The 23,575-nt window shown below is 41.9% G+C and overlaps 1 protein-coding gene across 19 annotated transcripts in view; it reads left to right on the plus strand.

The window, feature by feature from the left end:
• LOC114486304 (uncharacterized) overlaps positions 1–23,575 on the plus strand; it is a 277,756-nt gene that overhangs the window by 75,235 nt on the left and 178,946 nt on the right. The window lies entirely within an intron of this gene.

A 23,575-nucleotide genomic window follows, 5' to 3' on the forward strand; every position in this document is an offset into this window, starting at 1 on the left:
GTCCCCTGCATCGGCAGGCGGACTCTCAACCACTGCGCCACCAGGGAAGCCCATCCCCAGAAGATTTTAATGGTTCCACCAGGATTGAGAACTACTGTCTAGTGTGGCCTTTCCCATTTGTCCTTTTGATGAAGTCCATTCAATGAGCTGGCCCCTCAGTTCAATCTTCCAGAGTCCCACAGACCATTATCTCCTTCCTCCCCGAAACTCCCACCCATCATTGCTTTGTTCCAGGTGGATGTGGTATAGCCTTTAGTGCATGGACCGTACTTATTTCTGTAGATGTTGGTCTTAGTCAACAGACAGTGAGCCCCTTGAGGGCAGCTGATTGTACCATTATCTGCTCCCCTTCATAATTATCAGACTGGGAGAACAAATATGGCTGCCACCAGCCCTAGGAAGGAAATCTTCACTGGTGAGATGCCCATGAACTGGATGACCTCCCCCCGGACCCTTCTCAGAGATCAAATAGATTTAGGGAGTGATTCTGCTGTAGAGGGGAAGGAGACAAGCTCAAATCAGGGATGTGATTGTTGCTACTGTAACAATAAGTCACACCGTCTTAATTGTCCGCCTGGACCTGTGCACCCTGGGAAACCCAGGTTACAGAAGTAAAACCTATGTATGTGACTGGAGATCAGAAAGACCATAGAGAAACAGAGTTGTTATATTAAGGAGAAAGCGAAATGTTTTTCAACTCTTGTAGTTGTTGAGGTTATAAAACTCTTTTGATGAGAAATATTCTTTTTAATATTTGTGGGTAAAAGTTTCAACCTCTCCTCCCAGTGTAATGAATATATAATAAAACCTTCAGATGTGGCACCAGCACATTCTGTTTCACCTCTAGGAGTCCAGGAAGGGGGAACTAGTGAGCAGAAAAAAGACATTTTAAAATGAGTGATTGAGTGATTGATGTACTACATTTATTACCTCAAAAGGGATCAGTTATCAAGGCAAACATAATTTTCTATTTAAGAAACATAATGAAATAGAAAAACAAGATAATGAGAAAGTCGACTATGTGTATTATTCAAGCTCTTGCCTATTTGGGAAAATGAGCAGTGCTACTTAGGGTACTTCTGAATCTGTAGTTGCTAGAACAAAATCAGAAAAGAAATGGGGAAAGAAGGGCATACACAGCTCATTTCTAAAAACAGAGCAACACATAATGGATGACATCTGAGGTAGTTTGTTGTTGATGACATTAAGACAACAGAGTTTTAATTGAAATTGACACAGACATATTTCCTCTCAACCTAGGCTTTCAGCACAGGAGCTACAGGATAAATATCTATTGACTGACTGACAAGGAATCGCTCTCAAGACTAGGGTACAATTGTAATGGGAGTGGAGTAGAGTGGAAAACCATTTGGCTTAATAGGTAGAGGAAGTATTTGAAAATTTAAAAAGATCTCATGGAGGAAAGACATTTACCCAAAGGAAAGAATAATTAGCAGTGGGTCATCAGGGGAAGGCTAGCAGGGGAGATGTTTCTCGATAAAGGGTCTTTCCTTTAATCATGCCATGTTATATATGCCCACTACCACCATCATCAACTCAGTTCTTAAAGAGTAGAGTCAAAGAAAATTTAACAGTTGAATGCATTGACTTATGAAGACATTCATAAACAGTTTATAGACACATACATTGTAGGAAATCTCACCTGAACACTTGAATTTTTTTTTCACTTAAATTGTTGATGGAAATCTCCCACTGGAAATGCATGATGTCTCCAGAATTTATTTTTATAATTAAACCCTTGTGGCTATAAGCCTGGGTATATATGCAGAATAATCAATATTTGAATGAACAATGAAAAAAAGCAGACAAAGGAAAAACAAGTGCCTTTTCAAGAATCCTCTATTTTGTGTGTTTTTTTTTTTTGTTTTTTTTTTTTTTGTGGTATGCTGGCCTCCCTCTGCTGCGGCCTCTCCCGTTGCGGAGCACAGGCTCCGGACGCGCAGGCTCAGCGGCCATGGCTCACGGGCCCAGCCGCTCCGCGGCATGTGGGATCCTCCCAGACCAGGGCGCGAACCCGTTTCCCCTGCATCGGCAGGCGGACGCGCAACCACTGCGCCACCAGGGAAGCCCCGTATTTTGTGTATTTTTAATGATGAGCATTCCTTCAGGGGAATGCAGCTGGAAACTAAGGTTAGGAACTATGTAGGATTTATCCCAGATTCCGCATCCACCACACAGTGCTTGGTACAGAGCAAATTTTTGTTGAATGAATTTTTAACATCTAAGACACTAGGAGCAGGTTTTAAGTGAAGGCTGAATTTGTTATTCTTTTTTCACACACTGGAGTACTAAGACCCGGAGAGGTTAACTGGGTTTTTTGAAACTATTGGAAAATCAGTGATTGCACTAGGGACTGAATGCATACTTTCTACTCCTGGTCATTCACTTGTAGGAAATTACTAGCCTGCTTTGCCTTTTTGGCAGGCTTTGGTCACATCCATGGCTGACTTTTCCCTTAGTCACAGTGCCTGGGTCTTATGACACTTAAAGGCCCACAAAAAAAGATTTAGTATACTTTCTTTTAAAATAACTTTTTAAAAAGTTATATCAACACAGTCATAGAATATCATCTTCAACATTTTTTTAATGGAGAAAGGGGCCCACGAAGTCATAATGCTGCCCTGATCACAGCTACCTCCTACTACATAAGTAAGGAAACAGACTGGCGTGTCCCTCTCCAGGACAACAGACACCACCATCAGTGTAAGACAGAAGCCAATTTTTTAAAATAACACCTTTCAACCAGAGTTTCTCCCCCTCCCCCATATGCCCCATTTTAAAATTCAAGCTTATTGAGGTCTAATTTACATGCAGTAAAATTCGCTCTTTTTACTGTTCAGCTATATGAGTTTTGACAAATACATTGTTGACCTAAAAATAAATAGACTGCCAATTATTTCTCCAGCAAAAAAAAAATGGGTTTATTTGGGATCCACAAAAAAATTGCAGTTTGGGGTCTGCAACCATGGTGAGCCATGTGCAAGTTCACAGCAAAAATGGAGAGGAGAACTCTATTATAAAGGGGAAAAGGAAGTTGGGTGGGGCTAGAGTGAACAAAGAGCCCATGGCTTTTCATTGGCTGAATTGTGACAGTCTCTCATTGGCTGAGCTCTTGCCAGGAAAGAAGAGGAAGTTTTTCTTTTTCCAGTGGCTCTGCTATCTTCATAGGGCAGGAGAGCTCCCCCTTCTGGTCTTCTGACTCTATTTAATTTAGGTTTCTGTTTATGAATTTTTTATAACATATACTTGTAAACCTATAGCCACTATCAAGATATAGGATATTTCCATCACCGTCAAATGTTTGCTCATGTCTCTTTGTAGTCAACCCCTCCCCTCTTCTCTATCCACTGGTAAACCACTGATTTATGTCTATACAGTCTTATCTTTTCCAGAATATCATATAAATAGAATCATACAATACATAGCTTTTTGAGTCTGGCTTCTTTCATATATGTATTTGAGATTCATCTACATTGTTGTGTGTATCAATAGTTCATTCCTTTTTAGTGTCAAGTAGTATTCCCTGGTATAGATGTACAGTTTGTTTATCCACTCGCCAATGGAAAGACATTGGGGTTGTTTCCAGTTTGAGGCAATTACAAATAAAGATGCTATAAACATTCACCTATATCTGAACATCATTTTTCATTTTACTTGGGTAAATACTTAGGAGTAGAATTGCTGGGTATGGAAGTAATATTGATCCCCCAAAGATGAACACATCCTAGTCTACAAAACCTATGAATATGTTATATTATATGGCCAAGGGGAATTAAGTTTGCAGATGAAAAGTAGCTAATCAGCTGACCTTAAAATAGGGAGAGTACCCTGGATTATCTAGTGTGCCCAATCTAATCACATGAGTCCTCAAAAGTGGAGAACCTTGTCTGGATGTGGTGAGTGGGAGATGTGATGAGAAAAAAAGAGTCAGAGACATGTGATGGTCCTGGGTTTGAGGATGGAGGAAGGGGGCCATGAGCCAAGGAAAGTAGGCGGCCTGAAAAAATAGAGAAAACAGATTCTGCCCTGGAGCCTCCAGAAAGGAATGCAACTTGGCTGACACATTAATTTTGGTTCAGTGAGATTCGTATTTGACTTCTGTCTTACAGAACAAATTTATATAGTTTTTGCACTACTAAGTTTGTGATAGTTTGTTACTGAAGCAACAGAAAACTAATATACTCGGTCATATAGTACATATATGTTTACCAATAAGAAAGTGACACATGGTGACCCTTGGAGGGCCGTTCTTCAGCCCGCCATAGTAGCATGAAAACAAACAAACAGACAAACAAATAACAGAAACCCCCCAGTTTATTAGGATGACCAACTCATCCTGGTTTGCCTTAAAGTTTCTTGGATTTCAGCCCTGGAAGTCTTGCATCCCGGGAGGTCCCTCAAGCCTCAGTAAACTGTGGTCATTGCTCACCTTACTTGGTAGACACAGTAAATGTTTAATAGAATGTGTAAATTAACAGCAAATAGTCCATGAATTTACTAACTTAGAAGGAATGTCATTTCTAAGAGCAGTTTTGCTTTCACGATGCAAATGCCGGTATTACCAAGGAGGTCCCCACCGGTAATATCTATTCATTATCTGAGGCTTAAGGAATCACAGAATAGGGAGAAGGGATTTCAGGTTATTTGAGGAAAAAAGGACATACATTTCCTTGACTCCTCTGGTGGCAAGGATTTATGAGACCCCACAACTCCACCTTTGACATGTGAAGGAGATGGTTTGAAAATATAATTTTAAAACACAAGACCTAAAACATGTTCGGAGATTGAAGAAAGTGAAAAAAGTTCACAAGCGGGATTGAGACCCGTGAGACAACCTGGGGTTTACTTTTAGGATGATGATCAGAGAACTCTGGGCCTCAGTTTCCTCATCTGTGATATGGGGTTAAAGACTGTCCATTCTGAACTCACAGAGTTCCTGAGAAGAACAAACAAGGTCTCACACTGAAAATGCTGTGACAAAAGTAGAGCATCTTGAATATTTCTTGACTTCAGGAAAAATAATTAGCTTCTCCTTGGCTCAGTTTCTCCACCTATAAATGAGGGTTCATTCATTCAACAGAGATTTATTGAGGATCTTCTACGTGCCAGCACTCGTTTGTCACAGGGTTACAACAGTGAATAAAACAGACAGAATTCCTTTTCTCAAAACAGTTATATTCTGGGATACGAGACAAATAAATATATGCTGGGGTGATATGTGCTAATAATAAAAGTTTTTTAAAAATAGGAAAAAGAATGGCTGGGAGGGTGCTGTTTTAAAGAGCGTGGTCAGAGGCTGACATTTGAGTAAAGACTTGAGTGAAATTAAGGCAAGAACCTTCATTCCAAAGGTCTTTGTTCTGAAGACTTCTGGGACAGAGGGTTTCAGGCACAGGGAACAGCAAAGTTGCTGCAAAGGCTCTGAGGTAGGGAGTACTTGTATTCAAAAAGCGGAAAGGAGGCCTGTGTAGCTGAAGCAGAGAGAAGCAAGAGAGGAAGTAAGAAATGAGATGAGAGGGGAAGAGAGAAGTGGGGCAAAGCACAATGGCTGTTTAAGCTGTGGAAAGAAGGGTTTTAAATTTTAACTCAACCAGATGGGAGGCAACTGGAGGGTTTGAGCAGATGAGTGACAGGACTTGACATTGCTTTTAAAATGATCGCTCCAGTTGCTACAAGGAAATGGACAAAGGGAGGAGCAAAGAGACCAGGTGGGAAGCTCTTGCAATCATCCTAGGGTGGACAAAGGTGGCAGAGATGGCAGTGGTGACAAGTCGTTGGATCTGGGTTACATTTTGAAGATACAGAGAACTTTCTGATTGATTGGCTGTGAGGAGGGATACCGAATAAAATACAGGATGCCCAGTGAAATTTGAATCTCAGATAACTAGCAAATAATGTTTTAGTGTTTAAGTGTATCCCAAATCTCGCTTGAGCCATACTTATGCTAAAACACTATGTACTGTTTATCTGAAATTCAAAGTTCACTGGGAATCTTGTATTTTTATTTGCTAAATCTGACAACCTTAGATGTGGGCCTGAGAAAAGACAGGAATCAAGGATGACTCCCACATTTTAGCGTGAAAAACCACAAGAATGGAATTGCCCTTTTTAGAGAGGGAAAATATTTAGTGAGGGGGAGATACAATCTAAGTGTTCAAATTTAAACATGTTAAGATCGAAATACTTATTAAACATCCAGAGAGAAATATTGCATAGGCAATATAAATGAGTCTGGAGTTTAGGGGCGAGGTCTCAGGTGAGAGATATACATTTAGTAATAGTCAAGATATAGAAGGCATTTGAAGCCACAAGACTGAATGAGATCCCCTAGGAAGTGAGTACAGTTGCAGAAGAGAAGAGCCTCTGAGACTGATCCGGGGACCCACCAGTGCACAGAGGAACCAGCCAAAGAAAGGAAAACAGATCTTTATTCATAGGACTCTTTTCTTTAAAATTTAATTTATTTGTTTATTTATTTATTTTTGGCTGCGTTGGGTCTTCATTGCTGCGTGCGGGCTTTCTCTAGCTGTGGTACGCGGGCTTCTCATTGCAGTGGCTTGTCTTGTCACGGAGCACAGACTCTAGGCACGCGGGCTTCAGTACTTGTGGCTCGCGGGCTCGGTAGTTGTGGTGCACGGACTTAGTTGCTCCATGGCATGTGGGATCTTCCCGGACCAGGGATCGAACTCATGTCCCCTGCATTGGCAGGCAGATTCTTAACCACTGTGCCACCAGGGAAGTCCTTATTCATAGGGCTCTTAATTCGTAGGTCTTAGGGGATAAATGAACACATGTAACATACTTAGATCCACCTAGGAAGTGCTTAATAAATGTGAGCCTCTATTACTTATTTATTTAACATCCTGATTCCCTAAGGATTTGAATGAGACAAGATTCATTAATTCCAGAAATATGTACTGAGTGCCTACTGTCTGCTAAACACTGATCTGGGTGCTGGGGAAATGGCAGTGACAAAATGGACAGAATTCTATGTCTTCTAGTGAGGTGAGGGAGGTACAGACAATCAACAAAATAATTAAGTAAAATACATACTATATCAGATAGAGAGGAGATTTCCACAGCTGAAAATAAAGTGCTGGGGACAGGGATAAGGTGGAACCATTTTTGATCTGATGTTCTTGGGAAGCATTACTTACATGGTGACATTTGAAGGTGAAGGAGAAGAGCAAATGAGGGAGTAGAATTCCTGGCAGAGGAAACAGCAAGTGCAAAGGCCCTGAGGTGGAAGCCTTCTTGATGTGCCCAAGAAGCTGGGGTGACTCGAGCAGTGTGAGTGAAGGGGAAGAGTTGCGGGCAATGAGGTCTGGGCAGGGGGGCCTTGCAGGTCCTGTGGGGCCTTATAAGTCATCGTCCTGACTTTGGCTTTTACTCCCAGAGAGATAGGAGTGGGTGGAGGTTTAATTGGCCTCCACCTGCCTCCCATTTTATAAGAATTTTTGTTAAGCCAAATTTTCCTTTGAGGAAACACTAAAAACAGAATGCTAGTTATATTCAAAGTCACTAAAAGGAAACAGTTGGGTGCAATTTGTAATGACTTGGCCTTAGGAATTTAAAACTTCATTCATTCTTGGGATTTGCTGACAGTTCAGTGGTTAAGACTCCACGTTCCCAATGCAGGGGGCATGGGTTCAATCTCTGGTTGGGGAACTAAGATCGCTCATGGTGAGGCCATAAAGAAGAAAAAAAAATTCATTCATTCAACAAGCATTTTTTGATCACAGGAAATAAAAACAGGCACTATGACACTGATAAATGTGAGGACACCAAGACTAAATGTGTAGTATTTATGTAACAAATATAATGCCCTCTCCTGGATTAATGTCAGTTTAAAGAAGTGCTGCCCAAGTAGGAATTCCAATGACCTCATTTTACAGCTAAGGAAATTGAGGCCAGAAATGTTAGGCAGCTTCCCCAAGGTCAGATGGTGGAGAAAGTGCTGCTACAGAGGGGTCTACAAACCACGGGATGCCTCCTCTTTTCTTCTTAAACCTCTGTTGGCACAGGATATGGTATTGGGTAAAGTAATACGGTTCAACTAAAGAAGTGCAGGCAGATTCCCATGATGTTCTGCTATTCAGTGAAAGAGCTGGTAATGAAAAGGCCATCCCCTCCCTTCTTCCCTTTGCCTGTATCAAAATGCAGAAAGTGGTCTCTGTAGAAATTCAAGCCCATTGTTACTGCTGCACTGAGCCATTCAGCTGCGTGGGTCAGTGCAACTCAAGGAGTGTCTCATTGAGGTGCAGACATCATGGAAAAGCTGCCCAGCCCTGGACAAGGGATTTAACTCACTGGCCTCATTTTTTATATCCTGAAAATGAAAGATACAAAGAGATGATCTCTGAGGTCTCTTCCAGCTTGGAAGTTTTAAGATTCTGATGGGAGAGCTGCTTGGGATTTAGTGCACAAAGGAGACATAGGTGGAGGAAAATGTGCCTCCTCTATTCTTTATGTTCTATGTAGCTAAAGCTGGTACCTGAAATGTAAGTAACCTGTGTCTTCTGACCCTTTAAAAAAAATCTTTCTCTCTCTTTCTATTTAACCTTCCTCCTTTTTAATGTCTTTTGTTTTCTCTGATTCACAGTCAACTTTGGGTTTCTATGACCCTTTAAAAGACTTGAGCCAACCTTTCTTGTAAACTGTTGGGGGCGTGGGAAGAAAGGAAGAAAAAAGAAAAGTTCTTGTTTCCAGGTACACCGCCTCAGAGCAGCATCTGTCCTCAATTTGGACAAAGCAAATGAAAGGGGAAAGGAGGTCTTATTGATTGGAAGAAAACAGAGACGGCAAAGCACAGAAGCTTCTCTTTGGCCAGCCTCGCAATTGTGTTCCCCCTTCTTTGCTGTCCTCCCAAGGGCTACACTCCACACTCCCACCGAGGTTCTCACGACATTGACAGTTTAGCTGGAAAACCAAGTCCCACTCCTGGGGGGATTTCTTGCTGCCTTCCCACCGACTGTCTATCCTGCAGCCTGGGAGGGGTGTCAGCACACAGAGAGAACAGGCAAGGCCAGGACAGCAGGTGCCCGGCGACTGCCTGCTCCCAGCAGCCCCTGGTGGCCAGGTTTGGCCAGCCAGCCTGTGAAACAAGAGACAGCCCAGTCCCCGCAGAGACTCTCGGCCACCCCGACTCATTACTGTGTAACTAGGGCACTGGGGCCTTCTGGGGCCTGCTGCAAACGTTCTTGCTCACAGAGACTGTCTCTTCCTCGAGTGGGGCTGGAAAGATGGATGCTGTGGGCTTTTGTTCTCTCCTCGCTTCTCCTTCTCCTCTCCTCTCTCTTTCTCTGCCACTTCTGAACATGGAGGGTTTACCCAAGAGTGACGCAAGCGTTCCCAACTAGCCGCTGACACACCAGGTGTCCAGGTAGACACACCTGTCTCAATGACTCCTCAATATAAACACTCAGCGCTCATTGCCTAGGGGACTGGGTGAGGTGTGAGACATTTTCTTTATGCTCCTTCCTGCAAAGACTTTTTTTGGGGACTTCATGAGTCAGTTGGATTATTGTGTTTGGATTCTCTCTCTTGCTTTCTGTCTGATACTGTAGTGAGGTGTTGGAGGGCTTTGTTTCAAATATCATACTTAATCTGAAGTGATGCATGGGTCGGATCATTACTAAATCAGGACTAAATTTCACAGGGATTTAGAAAAAAAGAAAGTCAGCCAGTAACCTCCACTGAATGACATACAAAAGTCTTCTCTTAAGACCCTTCTCCTCACTCAGGTAGGGAGTCCTAAAAAACTTAGAGCCCCAAAGAAGTTCATCTGCAAGGACTTTTTCACATGACCAACAATGAATCTCTTTTCCAAGTAAAGCCACAGCGCTGGGCCCCAGTGCTGTACTTCTTTTTTTTTTTTTTTTTTTTTTAGGTTTTTTATTTTTTATTTTTTTTAACATCTTTATTGGAGTATAACTGTTTTACAATAGTGTGTTAGTTTCTCCTTTGCAACAAAGTGAATCAGTTATACGTATACATATACATATGTTCCCATATCTCTTCCCTCTTGTGTCTCCCTCCCTCCCACCCTCCCTATCCCGCCCCTCTAGGTGGTCACAAAGCACAGAGCTGATCTCCCTGTGCCATGCGGCTGCTTCCCACTTGCTATTCACCCTACGTTTGATAGTGTATATATGTCCATGCCACTCTCTCTCTTCATCACAGCTTACCCTTCCCCCTCCCCATATCCTCAAGTCCATGCTCTAGTAGGTCTAGTGTTTTATTCCCATCCTACCCCTAGTCTCTTCATGACATTTTTTTTTCTTCCTTAGATTCCATATATATGTGTTAGCACATGGTATTTGTTTTTCTCCTTCTGACTTACTTCACTCTGTATGACAGACTCCAGGTCCATCCACCTCACTACAAATAACTCAATTTCGTTTCTTTTTATGGCTGAGTAATATTCTATTGTATATATGTGCCACATCTTCTTTATCCATTCATCTGTTGATGGACACTTAGGTTGCTTCCATGTCCTGGCTATTGTAAATAGAGCTGCAATGAACATTTTGGTACATGACTCTTTTTGAATTATGGTTTTCTCAGGGTATATGCCCAGTAGTGGGATTGCGGGGTCGTTTGGTAGTTCTGTTTGTAGTGCTGTACTTTTGTGACACAGGTACAATGAGGAAGACTTCTCTTCCCTCACAGTGGGAGAGGGTATAGTGGTGAATGTGCACTGGGAGCCCAGTAGGGCTTGCTGCAATCCTGGGTGGGAGAAACAACCATTTCTGCCGTCTCCCCAGGGCTGAGCCCGTAAGTGTCACTTTATTTTATTTTATTTTTTTTGACTGCTTTGGGTCTTTGTTGCCGTGCATCGGCTTTCTCTAGTTGTGGTGAGCTGGGGCTACTCTTAGTTTTGGTACACTGGCTTCTCACTGCGGTGGCCCCTCTTGTTGCAGAGCACGGGCTCTAGGCGCCCAGGCTTCAGTAGTTGCAGCATGTGGGCTCAGTAGTTGTGGCTCAAGTGTTCTAGAGAGCAGGGTCAGTAGTTTTCGCACACGGGCTTAGCTGCTCCGCGGCATGTGGCATCTTCCCGGACCAGGGCTCGAACCCGTGTCTCCTGCATTGGCAGGCGGAATCCTAACTACTGCGCCACCAGGGAAGTCCCCAGCATCACTTTTTTGGCAGCTGCACAGAACGCTGCTTCTCCACACAGCTATGGAGAGACAGGCCCTCAAGGCAGAGGCCCTGGAGAGACCATGATGACATCTAGAAAGTGTACAGTGTCCACCCTCAACCTCTTCTCCTCAGGCCCGTCCCCAAGAGCAGTGCATCTTGGGTTTAGTTCAATGACCGCTGTGACCTTGGACTCCGCCAGCACATGGGGTGAGGGTCTCCTGAAGTGCCCTCTAGTTTTGTTTGTGTGGATTTACATGAGATACTTCTGCTGTTTCAATTTAATAAACTTTAATGAGATTTCTTCAAAAACCGCCAATCTTGTTTTTTGAAGAAGGGGAGGTTTGTTATTTTGTGGTAAAACTTGATATTTAATTGAACATGATGGTAGAGATGGTATATTCTTTCACCATTGATGAAAAAAATGAACTTAACACAATTTTGGGAACAGAAATGTAAATACTCCTCTGTCTTGAAAACTAAAGAATTAGGCGAAGTATGTCTTTATTATAATCAGAAGTGGATCTTATAAATTCTATCAGTTCTATAGAAATAGAAAGCCACATATCTAAAATGTGCCTAAACATTCAACCTTAAATTTATGAAATCTTCCTCTTCTAAATTAAAAATCTACTAAGTCTAAACTAAAAAAACCCCAAAAATCTATAAACTAAAAAGTCTACTTAAAATCATGGAAAAGCCAATATCACCCCTACTAAATTCTGGTGTGCAAATCCTGTAAACCACATCTATGCAGCTTTGTAGTTTCCTTGGTGTGTTATGGAGAAGGTATTGGCTTTGGTGTCAAGTGAGGGTTAGGATCCCCACCCCACATGGTACTTAATCTCTTGGTGCCTCACCTGGAGAGATTATAACGCCTACAACACAAGACGGTTGTCAGGACTCAATAAGGCAATGACAAATAGCATCTTGCTTGGCTGAGTACCTGCTGCAAAGTGAGTGAACAAGATCTTTACCTTCGCTTCCCTTGTTGGCCTTTGACACTGGGAAGAACCCTGGGAGGCAGATCTTATTCCAATGAACCATAAGATGGCACTATTTGGAGACGCCTTCATCTACCACCTAAAAGCATCAGAATTTATTAATACCACCATCCCAACTCCTCAGTGTTTACCTAAGTGTTGGTGATCCCATCACTAGGTTCTGTACCTCCTAACTTAAGCCCAGTCATTGAGGGATGAATTACTTGGACTGATATTACTCTATTAGCCAGGCACATACTCCATCTAGACCTGTAGTATGGAATGTAGTCCATGGAAAGAGTGAGGTAGAAAGAAGAGGAAAGAAAGACAAGGAGAGTGAAAGAGAAGCAAAAAGGAAAGGTCAAGAGGGAAAGAGAGAGGCAGAGAGAGAGACAGAGAGAGACAGAGAGAGGCAAAGGACAGAACAGGAACCTGGGAGAAGGAAAGGGGAAGTGATTCACATTTGACTAAAAAGGGGAGGGCTTTATTTTTGTTTCACACGCTGTGAAGCCAAAAGAGATGGCTCCTCTCCTTTGTAGGCCAAGAGGCTTTGAGGGCTGTGTCCAGGGAGCAGCCTCTGAATGCTGAGCCATACACTCCTGGGCCAAGACTGAACCCACACCCGGTTACTTTTCAACTGTCAGAGATATCTTCTCCTCCCTGAGTTGCAGAGGTGGGATAAGTGAGAACACAGCTTAGGGTTACTAGGAAGTTTGGAGTGTGAGGGCAGGTATGCATCCATTGTTGTTTTTACTCTGTTAATTCTGAATGAGAAGCTATTCATGAGATGTGAGAACATTTTAGGCTTAAGGTTAATTCTTCAAGACAGTGAGCTGCCTGTCACTGGGAGGGAGGCAGGCTGGGGTTTTTAGGTGTTTAGGCTGGGGTTTTTAGGCAGGCTGGGGGCGTGGGTGCGGGAGTCGTGCACTGAGCAAGAGGGTCTCCCAGAGTCCTGCTGTCCCCCAAACATGAAAAACAGGACTGTAGTGGTGGGACACTGACTGGCCTTCTTTGCCCACACCCCATCCATCAGGTCTGAATCTGGGGCTGCAGGTGGGTACAGGGGAAAGAGGCAGCAATCATTCAAGGTAAGATATAAGTCTTCTTGCCTCTGAGGTCACTTTTGCAGGTTTCACCTCCTCTGTGATGGGGGAGGGAGAGGAGAGGAGGGGTTGAGCATGTACTGAGCAGTCCCTGAGACGGGAAAAACTAAAAAGGAGCCAACATGTGAACTTGCCACTTTGAGAATGTGATGCCATTGTAATATCTCACTAAATATTTGCAGTTGACTCAAGTCTAAGAGCATGAAGTACATATTCTCCTGAGACTGGGGGAAAACATGCCACCCTGTGCCAGTGCACGATTAATCAACGTGCTTCTTTCCTTCACCTTTATCCTCACCATTGATGCTATGTTCATTCATGTGCATGTTCATTGCTGCTAAAGCCTGCTTAGTTGTCAATAATGAATTTTCTAGAACGTTTGTTAAGGAGCTTGAAGGCAAACAGTCTGGGTTGCATCTCGGCCCAGTGGCCTTGGGTGATTGACTTGATCTCTACAAACCTCAGTTTCTCCATCTGTTAGGTGGAGCCAAGTTATCTTCATGCCTCGTAGAGCCCTGTAAGAAGTAGATGAGATAGTATAAAAGACAGTCACTCTAGTGCCTGATACAGACTTATCAATGAAACAATTATTATAACATAGACAACTTTTCTTTTTGCATTTTGCAATATTTCAAAAGGAGCCTTAATGAATATACCATGAACATATGAATTTATTTGCATGCTTTCTTGTAGAGGTCAATTTACTATTGATTTTGAAAGGCGATTTGCAAAGCAGGCACAAGAAATGATACAGTGTGATTAAAAACTGACTCAAGAACTACAAAAGTACTGAGTTAGTGGAAGCTGGAGCACACACCAGAAGAGGAAGAACTGCTACCTCATGGCAAGAATAACCACCAAGCCCTAGACAGATTAATGAGATTTGCTTTACTACACTTGCTAAGCAGCCATGCTCCCCATGAAAATATGTGTTCAGCAGGCACGTGGATGCCACAATGTCTCAGTCAATCGGAACTAATAAAGGAAAACCTACTCAGATTAATAGTCTAATAATTCTTTGAGAAAAATGAATAAATTTTAAGTCCATTTCCACACTAGTTCCAACAATAAAATGTAATCTTATTTTAGCAGATTTCAAACAATGCTTTGTGATTTGACTTGGAAACTGAGTTCACATTTTTCATCTTTTGATTCAACCAAAGGCAACTCTGGAAAATACTTACTGGAAAATACTTGCTGGTGGCCAATCTTCAAATGGTAATCTGTCATTCAAACTTATTAATAAAGCTCTTCCCCATGCTGTCTAGACAAGCAGGACTCATTTTATTTTTAGTGTGCAGAAATTCTTTCACTGTTAAAATGTTTCAGGGACTCCCATGTGATATGTGTGGGGTTTGGCTTTCCAGCAACTTTGTTTCCTTTCATAGGACCATTTCTTTCTAATAAGGTATAGTTGATATCTAACATTATATAAGCTTCAGGTGTACAACATAGTGATTCACAATTTTTAAGTGTTATGTTTCACTTATAGTTATTAGAAAATATTGGCTAGATTCTCTGTGTCGTACAATATATCCTTGTTACAGGACTTTTGGCCTTTGTGCTTGGAAGAAGTGGCAAGGGCAGGCAAGACACATGAATCTGGGTAAAAGCAATCATAAGTCCCATTCCTCTGGTCACATGGTTAACTCAGAGATGGTCAAATCACCTATTCAGAGCTTGGAGATAGAATGAGACCTTTGCTGAGAATTCTGGGAAAGATTCCCATTGCCTTCTGCTGGACTGAGTGTTGAGAGATGAGAACCTGAAAATGATCATCCCCTCCCTGAGCCTTAGAAAGGAGCCGCTCTGGAGAAGCTGAGTGAAGACATGAGGAAAGACTGGTTCCTCGTGACCTCTTTGGAGCCATCTCTTAACCTAGACTTTTTAAGTGAGACAATAACTTTTCCATGCGTTAATCCAGTTTGAGTTGGAGTTTCTATCACTTGCCACCAAGAAATCAATGCTTATCACGCAGGATTGTTGTGTAGATTAATGAGATAATCCAGGAGGAAGCACTCAGCACAGTGTCTGGCATAGGGGAGCTCAATGTGCCTTACCCATCTCCACCAGCCACAGCAGCCCCAGGAGTCACTAACATGGAGTATTAGGATGCTCAAGGAAGCTTCGTGAAGGGTCTGAAGGTTTAGAAAGGGCAGGGAAACATGGAGAAGAGGGACTGGGAAGGGATGAGAATTTCCGGTAGAGGAAGTAAAAGTAGGAATGGATAATGCATACTTGGGGCATGGTGAGACAGCCAATCAACAGAATGAGAGGAAAACAGATCAGCCAGCCGGGCTGAGGCCTGGATGACTGCAGGGCTTAGGGTCTGGCTAAAGAGCTTAGACTTTGCCCTGTAAGATGCAGGGAGATATTGACTGCCTGGCTTGACCCGACAAATCAGCATTAATCTGACAAATCCCTGCCTGCTGTCAGTGATGTGGTGAGGAGGCCATTTCTGAGGCTGCTGCAGTGATGGAGGTGAGGAAGGGCAGCTGTTCTCAGCACTGTGCACTTAGCTCTTCCATTCATGACCTGTTCTTTACAGAGGATGAAATACCAGCCTCCAAGCACCAGATGCCTATTAGCCTTTGTCCCTGAGCAAGAAGAATGGAGATTCTATGGCATTTACTTTGGCTGGCTGGATGATTGATCAGTTTTCTGTTTCTGCTCTCTCACCGCGCCCTCTGACTCACCCTGCGTGCTGCTATAGGCCTGTGTTACTTTTCAGAGTTTTGTATGAAATTTCTTTTCTTCTACCCATATCTCATTTTAAATAGTGCATACAATTTATATTGCTTCACACTTACTTTTCCTGAGGTTGGAAAGCAGTCCTGGTAGAATCTTTCTCACTAAAGCAAAGAGGAAGTAAGTCGTTGGTCGTTAATTTGACACAAAGATTTTATGAAAATGTCAAAGGTAGAGCAAAGCAAAAGGTTCCTTTTCATAACAGTGAATGTGGTGTTGTGGAATAAGTCCTGGTGAGGGTCAGGAGGCCTGAATTCTTGTCTTAGCTCTTTTGCTAACCATCCTGTGGCCTTGGACATGCTCCTTAATATTTCTGTCCCTGAGTTTTCTTATCCATTAAATGAAATAGCTCCATCTGAGGCACGCTAAATTTGCTCCCAGTTCTATAATTCGAAACATCTGTCTTGAGAGTCAGCAGTTGAATGCAGTTCTTGAACAGAATAAGGGAAAGTGAAGGCCTTTGCACTGTGTCTGACTGAGCCCCTCAGGTGTGGTCCTTACTTGGATCCATTGTTGCAAAGTAGCCTGACGGGGACAAAATTTTAGGAAGCACTATGTTTTATTCAACTGTTATTTGGACCCAGGCATAAAATGGAGCCCCCATTACAGATTGTTTCCCCCATAATTAAGTAGGAGTATAGTTTAAGGAGCTTCAGTAGTCTCCCAGAGAGAACCCATGAGATGTCATGCTTAGAACAGCTCAAATTCCCCCCCTGCTACTTATAGGCTGGATGACTTGCAAAAATACTTAACTGATTTGATCCTTTGTTTCTTTATGTTTAACTGGAGATAGTAACACAGATCTGATGGATTTTTTTTTTTTTTTGCGGTACGCGGGCCTCTCCCTGTTGTGGCCTCTCCCGTTGCGGAGCACAGGCTCCGGACGCGCAGGCTCAGCGGCCATGGCTCACGGGCCCAGCCGCTCGGCGGCATGTGGGATCTTCCCAGACCCGGGCACGAACCCGTGTCCCCTGCATCGGCAGGCGGACTCTCAACCACTGCGCCACCAGGGAAGCCCTGATGGATTTATTTTGAGGGTTAAATGATGTATGTAAATGTGTTTAACACATACCTGATACTTAGCAAGAGCTCGATAAATGGAAGCTATGAGAAGTAGTGGTAAAACTGCTAATTTCACAGGATTATTTTCTGAAGCCTTAGTTTCTCAATCATGGAACTGTATCTAAATATTGATAGCTCCCGTTATCTCCACCCAAACTAACTAATCAAGAATGTAACTAATTTATGCAACACAGTGCCGTGGACTCTTGGTGTGTATCACAGCCTAAGATTTTCTTTAATACCTATGGCTTCTTTTTCTGCTATTTATCTTGAATTCTGGAAGACAGTTTAACCTATTATTGACTAACAGAGGGTTTACTCGTGGGTTAATACTTACAGGGAGTGCTTGAACTCTTGCTGGGGTTTCGTGGTGCTACACCTGGCCCAAAGAGACAGAAGAAGACAATAATGCTTAGGAGTTAAAATGAAAAGTGTTATGAAACTTCAAGGTTCTTCCTTGAAAACAGTCAAGGAAAGAGAGGCTAAAGGTTAATAGGCAATTAGTGATTGTAGGAACTCTTGACATCGTAAAGGTCATCATAAACAACAGCTTAGACTGGAAGAATGGACCTACAATTACATAAACTGTAATTTATGAAATTACAGCTGGAATCATTCGATTATTTCAAGGAATGTGAGGAGGAGCAGGGAAAAGCAGTTGCCAATGTAGAATCTAAGAAATTCAGCTCCCTGTGGGCAGGGCTGTAAGGACATGCATAACCAGCTGACTCAGCTACATCTCCCATTTCCAGGAACTGATTAGTCCCTTACGCTAAAGAGAGTATGTGTATAGAGTACAAAGTATGTTGGCATTATCCTTTTAATTTTTAACTTTAAAATATATCAATATATTCTGGATATCTCTCCATGTCAGCATATATATAATCTATCTCATTCTTTCTAAACACTCGATAATATTCCTTTGTATTAATTTACTGTAATTTTCCTGGTTAGTCCTCTATGGACATCGGGGTTGTTTTAAAGTTTCTATATTACAAACAATACTACAATTGCCATAATGCCCTTAGAAGATTCTATACTAATTTACACTGCTATCTGGTTTTGGAGAATGTTGTTTTCTTTTTGTTTTATTTATTTATTTTTTTTGCGGTACGCGGGTCTCTCACTGTTGTGGCCTCTCCCGTTGCGGAGCACAGGCTCTGGACGCGCAGGCTCAGCGGCCATGGCTCACGGGCCCAGCCGCTCCGCGGCATGTGGGATCCTCCCGGACCGGGGCACGAACCCGTGTCCCCTGCATCGGCAGGCGGACTCTCAACCACTGCGCCACCAGGGAAGCCCGGAGAATGTTTTCTTTCTCTATGTCCTCACCAGCGTAAGGAATTATCAAGAGTTTTAAATGTTTTGTGATTTATAAGTGAAACTAACGTCTTATTGTTTAATTTGCAGTTCTTTAATATTAATAAACTTGGATATCTTATATTTGTAGGATATTTGCACTTCAAATTCTGTGAGCTCCTGGTTCATGTTATTTACCCATTTTTCTTTTAGGTGTATTTATAACACTAAAAACTTGGAAATAACTAAGTTGTTTAATATATTTAATATATTTCATGCAATAGAATACTATGTAGTCATTAAAAACTGTATTTTCAAAAGATTTCTAAATGATGGAAACATTCATTATATGGTAAGTGAAAATAAAATGGAATATAAAATAGTACATAATGTATCATACTTGTTTTGCTTTTAAAAATACATAGAAAAAAGCCTGTGAGAAAATGCCTACATATATTAATGTGATTTGGAGAGTCGAAATTATAGGTAATGTTAAAACTCTTTTCATAAATTTTATTATTTTCCAAAGTTACTACAAAGCACAGTTACTCACGTGGTCAGAATGAACAAAAATGCTATAGTTTTGTGATATGACTGACGTCGAACACTTGTACTGTTCTGTGCTTCAAGGGCACCGGTGCTCAGCATCTGAGATTATTATCACAGGGGCTCTTTAAGGAAGGACGGAACCCAATCAAAAAATGGGCAGAAGATCTAAATAGACATTTCTCCAAGGAAGACACACAGATGGCCAAAAAGTACATGAAAAGATGCTCAACATTGTTAATTATTAGAGAAATGCAAATCAAACCTACAAGGAGGTATCACCTCACACCCTCACATCATCAAAAAGTCTACAAACAAAAATGCTGAAGAGGGTGTGGAGAAAAGGGAACCCTCCTACACTGTTGGTGAGAATGTATATTGGTGCAGCCACTATGGAGCAGCCACTATTGGTGCAGCAACCTAAATGTCCATCGACAGATGAATGGATAAAGAAGACGTGGTACACATATACAATGGAACATTACTCAGTCATAAAAAAGAATGAAAGTATGTAAATGTGTTTAACACATACCTGATACTTAGCAAGAGCTCGATAAATGGAAGCTATGAGAAGTAGTGGTAAAACTGCTAATTTCACAGGATTATTTTCTGAAGCCTTAGTTTCTCAATCATGGAACTGTATCTAAATATTGATAGCTCCCGTTATCTCCACCCAAACTAACTAATCAAGAATGTAACTAATTTATGCAACACAGTGCCGTGGACTCTTGGTGTGTATCACAGCCTAAGATTTTCTTTAATACCTATGGCTTCTTTTTCTGCTATTTATCTTGAATTCTGGAAGACAGTTTAACCTATTATTGACTAACAGAGGGTTTACTCGTGGGTTAATACTTACAGGGAGTGCTTGAACTCTTGCTGGGGTTTCGTGGTGCTACACCTGGCCCAAAGAGACAGAAGAAGACAATAATGCTTAGGAGTTAAAATGAAAAGTGTTATGAAACTTCAAGGTTCTTCCTTGAAAACAGTCAAGGAAAGAGAGGCTAAAGGTTAATAGGCAATTAGTGATTGTAGGAACTCTTGACATCGTAAAGGTCATCATAAACAACAGCTTAGACTGGAAGAATGGACCTACAATTACATAAACTGTAATTTATGAAATTACAGCTGGAATCATTCGATTATTTCAAGGAATGTGAGGAGGAGCAGGGAAAAGCAGTTGCCAATGTAGAATCTAAGAAATTCAGCTCCCTGTGGGCAGGGCTGTAAGGACATGCATAACCAGCTGACTCAGCTACATCTCCCATTTCCAGGAACTGATTAGTCCCTTACGCTAAAGAGAGTATGTGTATAGAGTACAAAGTATGTTGGCATTATCCTTTTAATTTTTAACTTTAAAATATATCAATATATTCTGGATATCTCTCCATGTCAGCATATATATAATCTATCTCATTCTTTCTAAACACTCGATAATATTCCTTTGTATTAATTTACTGTAATTTTCCTGGTTAGTCCTCTATGGACATCGGGGTTGTTTTAAAGTTTCTATATTACAAACAATACTACAATTGCCATAATGCCCTTAGAAGATTCTATACTAATTTACACTGCTATCTGGTTTTGGAGAATGTTGTTTTCTTTTTGTTTTATTTATTTATTTTTTTTGCGGTACGCGGGTCTCTCACTGTTGTGGCCTCTCCCGTTGCGGAGCACAGGCTCTGGACGCGCAGGCTCAGCGGCCATGGCTCACGGGCCCAGCCGCTCCGCGGCATGTGGGATCCTCCCGGACCGGGGCACGAACCCGTGTCCCCTGCATCGGCAGGCGGACTCTCAACCACTGCGCCACCAGGGAAGCCCGGAGAATGTTTTCTTTCTCTATGTCCTCACCAGCGTAAGGAATTATCAAGAGTTTTAAATGTTTTGTGATTTATAAGTGAAACTAACGTCTTATTGTTTAATTTGCAGTTCTTTAATATTAATAAACTTGGATATCTTATATTTGTAGGATATTTGCACTTCAAATTCTGTGAGCTCCTGGTTCATGTTATTTACCCATTTTTCTTTTAGGTGTATTTATAACACTAAAAACTTGGAAATAACTAAGTTGTTTAATATATTTAATATATTTCATGCAATAGAATACTATGTAGTCATTAAAAACTGTATTTTCAAAAGATTTCTAAATGATGGAAACATTCATTATATGGTAAGTGAAAATAAAATGGAATATAAAATAGTACATAATGTATCATACTTGTTTTGCTTTTAAAAATACATAGAAAAAAGCCTGTGAGAAAATGCCTACATATATTAATGTGATTTGGAGAGTCGAAATTATAGGTAATGTTAAAACTCTTTTCATAAATTTTATTATTTTCCAAAGTTACTACAAAGCACAGTTACTCACGTGGTCAGAATGAACAAAAATGCTATAGTTTTGTGATATGACTGACGTCGAACACTTGTACTGTTCTGTGCTTCAAGGGCACCGGTGCTCAGCATCTGAGATTATTATCACAGGGGCTCTTTAAGGAAGGACGGAACCCAATCAAAAAATGGGCAGAAGATCTAAATAGACATTTCTCCAAGGAAGACACACAGATGGCCAAAAAGTACATGAAAAGATGCTCAACATTGTTAATTATTAGAGAAATGCAAATCAAACCTACAAGGAGGTATCACCTCACACCCTCACATCATCAAAAAGTCTACAAACAAAAATGCTGAAGAGGGTGTGGAGAAAAGGGAACCCTCCTACACTGTTGGTGAGAATGTATATTGGTGCAGCCACTATGGAGCAGCCACTATTGGTGCAGCAACCTAAATGTCCATCGACAGATGAATGGATAAAGAAGACGTGGTACACATATACAATGGAACATTACTCAGTCATAAAAAAGAATGAAATAATGCCATTTGTAGCAACATGGACGGACCTAGAGATTATCGTACTAAATGAAGTAAGTCAGAGAAAGACAAATATCATATGATATCACCTGTATGTGGGATCTAAAAAATGATACAAATGAACTGATTTACAAAACAGAAATAGACTCACAGACATAGAAAACAAACTTACGGTTACCAAAGGGGAAAGGAGGGGGTGGTGAGGGATAAATCAGGAGTTTGGGATTAACAAATACACACACACTACTATATATATAAAACAGATAAGCAACAAGGACCTACTGTATAGCACAGGGAACTCTACTCAATACTTTGTAATAATCTATATGGGAAAAGAATCTGGAAAAAAATAGATATGTGTATGGCTAAATCATTTTGCTGTACACCTGAAACTAGCACAATGTTGTAAATCAACTATACTCCAATATTAAATAAAAATTTAAAAAAATTATAGCCATTAAAAAAAAGGAAGGATAGGGCTTCCCTGGTGGCGCAGTGGTTGAGAGTCTGCCTGCCGACACAGGGGACACGGGTTCGTGCCCCGGTCCGGGAAGATCCCACATGCTGGGGAGCGGCTGGGCCCGTGAGCCATGGCCGCTGAGCCTGTGTGTCTGGAGCCTGTGCTCCGCAACGGGAGAGGCCACAACAGTGAGAGGCCCGCGTACCACAAAAAAAAAAAAAAAAAAAAAAAAGAGGAAGGATGGAACTGTCTGTAAGATGACTGGGTGAGTAGAAAAAAGGCAACTACCTGTCCCTGTGTAGTCCAAATGGGGTCTGTGCCACACTGGTGGGCCATAAGTGTCCTCTGCCGCCCACTGACCAATAAAACCAAAAGCAAGTTCCTTGGTCTTGGCTTTGGTTTTGGTACTTGTGAGTCACTCAAATGTACATCCAAGGATTTCATTTTTTATGTAAGACTTTAGTTATGTACCACAGGTAACCTCCTAAATAATTTATTAAGGATGATTACAATTTGATATTTATAAAGGAAATTGCAGTGTTTCTAGGGTAATTCAACTTTCCACACATTTTCCAGCCTTTCAAATCCAAATAAGTGCCTCAGCCCTCATCTTGGAAGGTCTTACCAAGGCCTTCTGGTTGTCGTCCATCCCGTCTTGTTTTGCTTGGCAGTTCCTGGTTTCCCACCGGTTACCTCTGGCGTTCTTGCCATCACTCTGAAAACTGAAGATTTCTCTCCCAGCCGCTTCCTAATTCCCCAGGATCACCAAGCAAGGCTGCTGGCTTAACAGACTGAATATTGGAGGCTTCACAGTGCAGAAAAGGAAAGCTTGGGGGAGGGTGACGGAATATGAGCATCATGAATACTGCCTCTCTCCTGTCCCTGGCTGGCGTCTACTCTCTGCAAATCAGAGCTCTTCTCCCATCTTTGCTCCATGGGGAGTCCCCACCCCTTGGTCCCCAGTGCTTCCTCCTACCCAGTCCGGGGACACCCTAGGAGCTCTCAGCACAACAGATGTGTATCTCTGTCCAAAGAAAGTAGCTTTTTTAACACAGAGAAGTTTTAGCCTTGCTTTGTCCAAACCACTCCTGCCCTTTCTACTTAAGTGTAAGTAGAACACCCATTGAAGTGTTTTCCCAATTTAAAAAAAAATCTGTTCCAGACTTCCCTGGTGGCGCAGTGGTTAAGAATCCGCCTGCCAATGCAGGGGACGGGTTCGAGCCCTGGTCCGGGAAGATCCCACATGCCGCAGAGCAGCTAAGCCCATGTGCCACAACTATTGAACCTGTGCTCTAGAGCCTGCGAGCCACAACTACTGAAGCCCACGTGCCTAGAGCCTGTGCTCC

The sequence above is a fragment of the Physeter macrocephalus genome, chromosome 5, assembly GCF_002837175.3.
Source record: "Physeter macrocephalus isolate SW-GA chromosome 5, ASM283717v5, whole genome shotgun sequence".
Lineage (NCBI taxonomy): Eukaryota > Metazoa > Chordata > Mammalia > Artiodactyla > Physeteridae > Physeter > Physeter macrocephalus.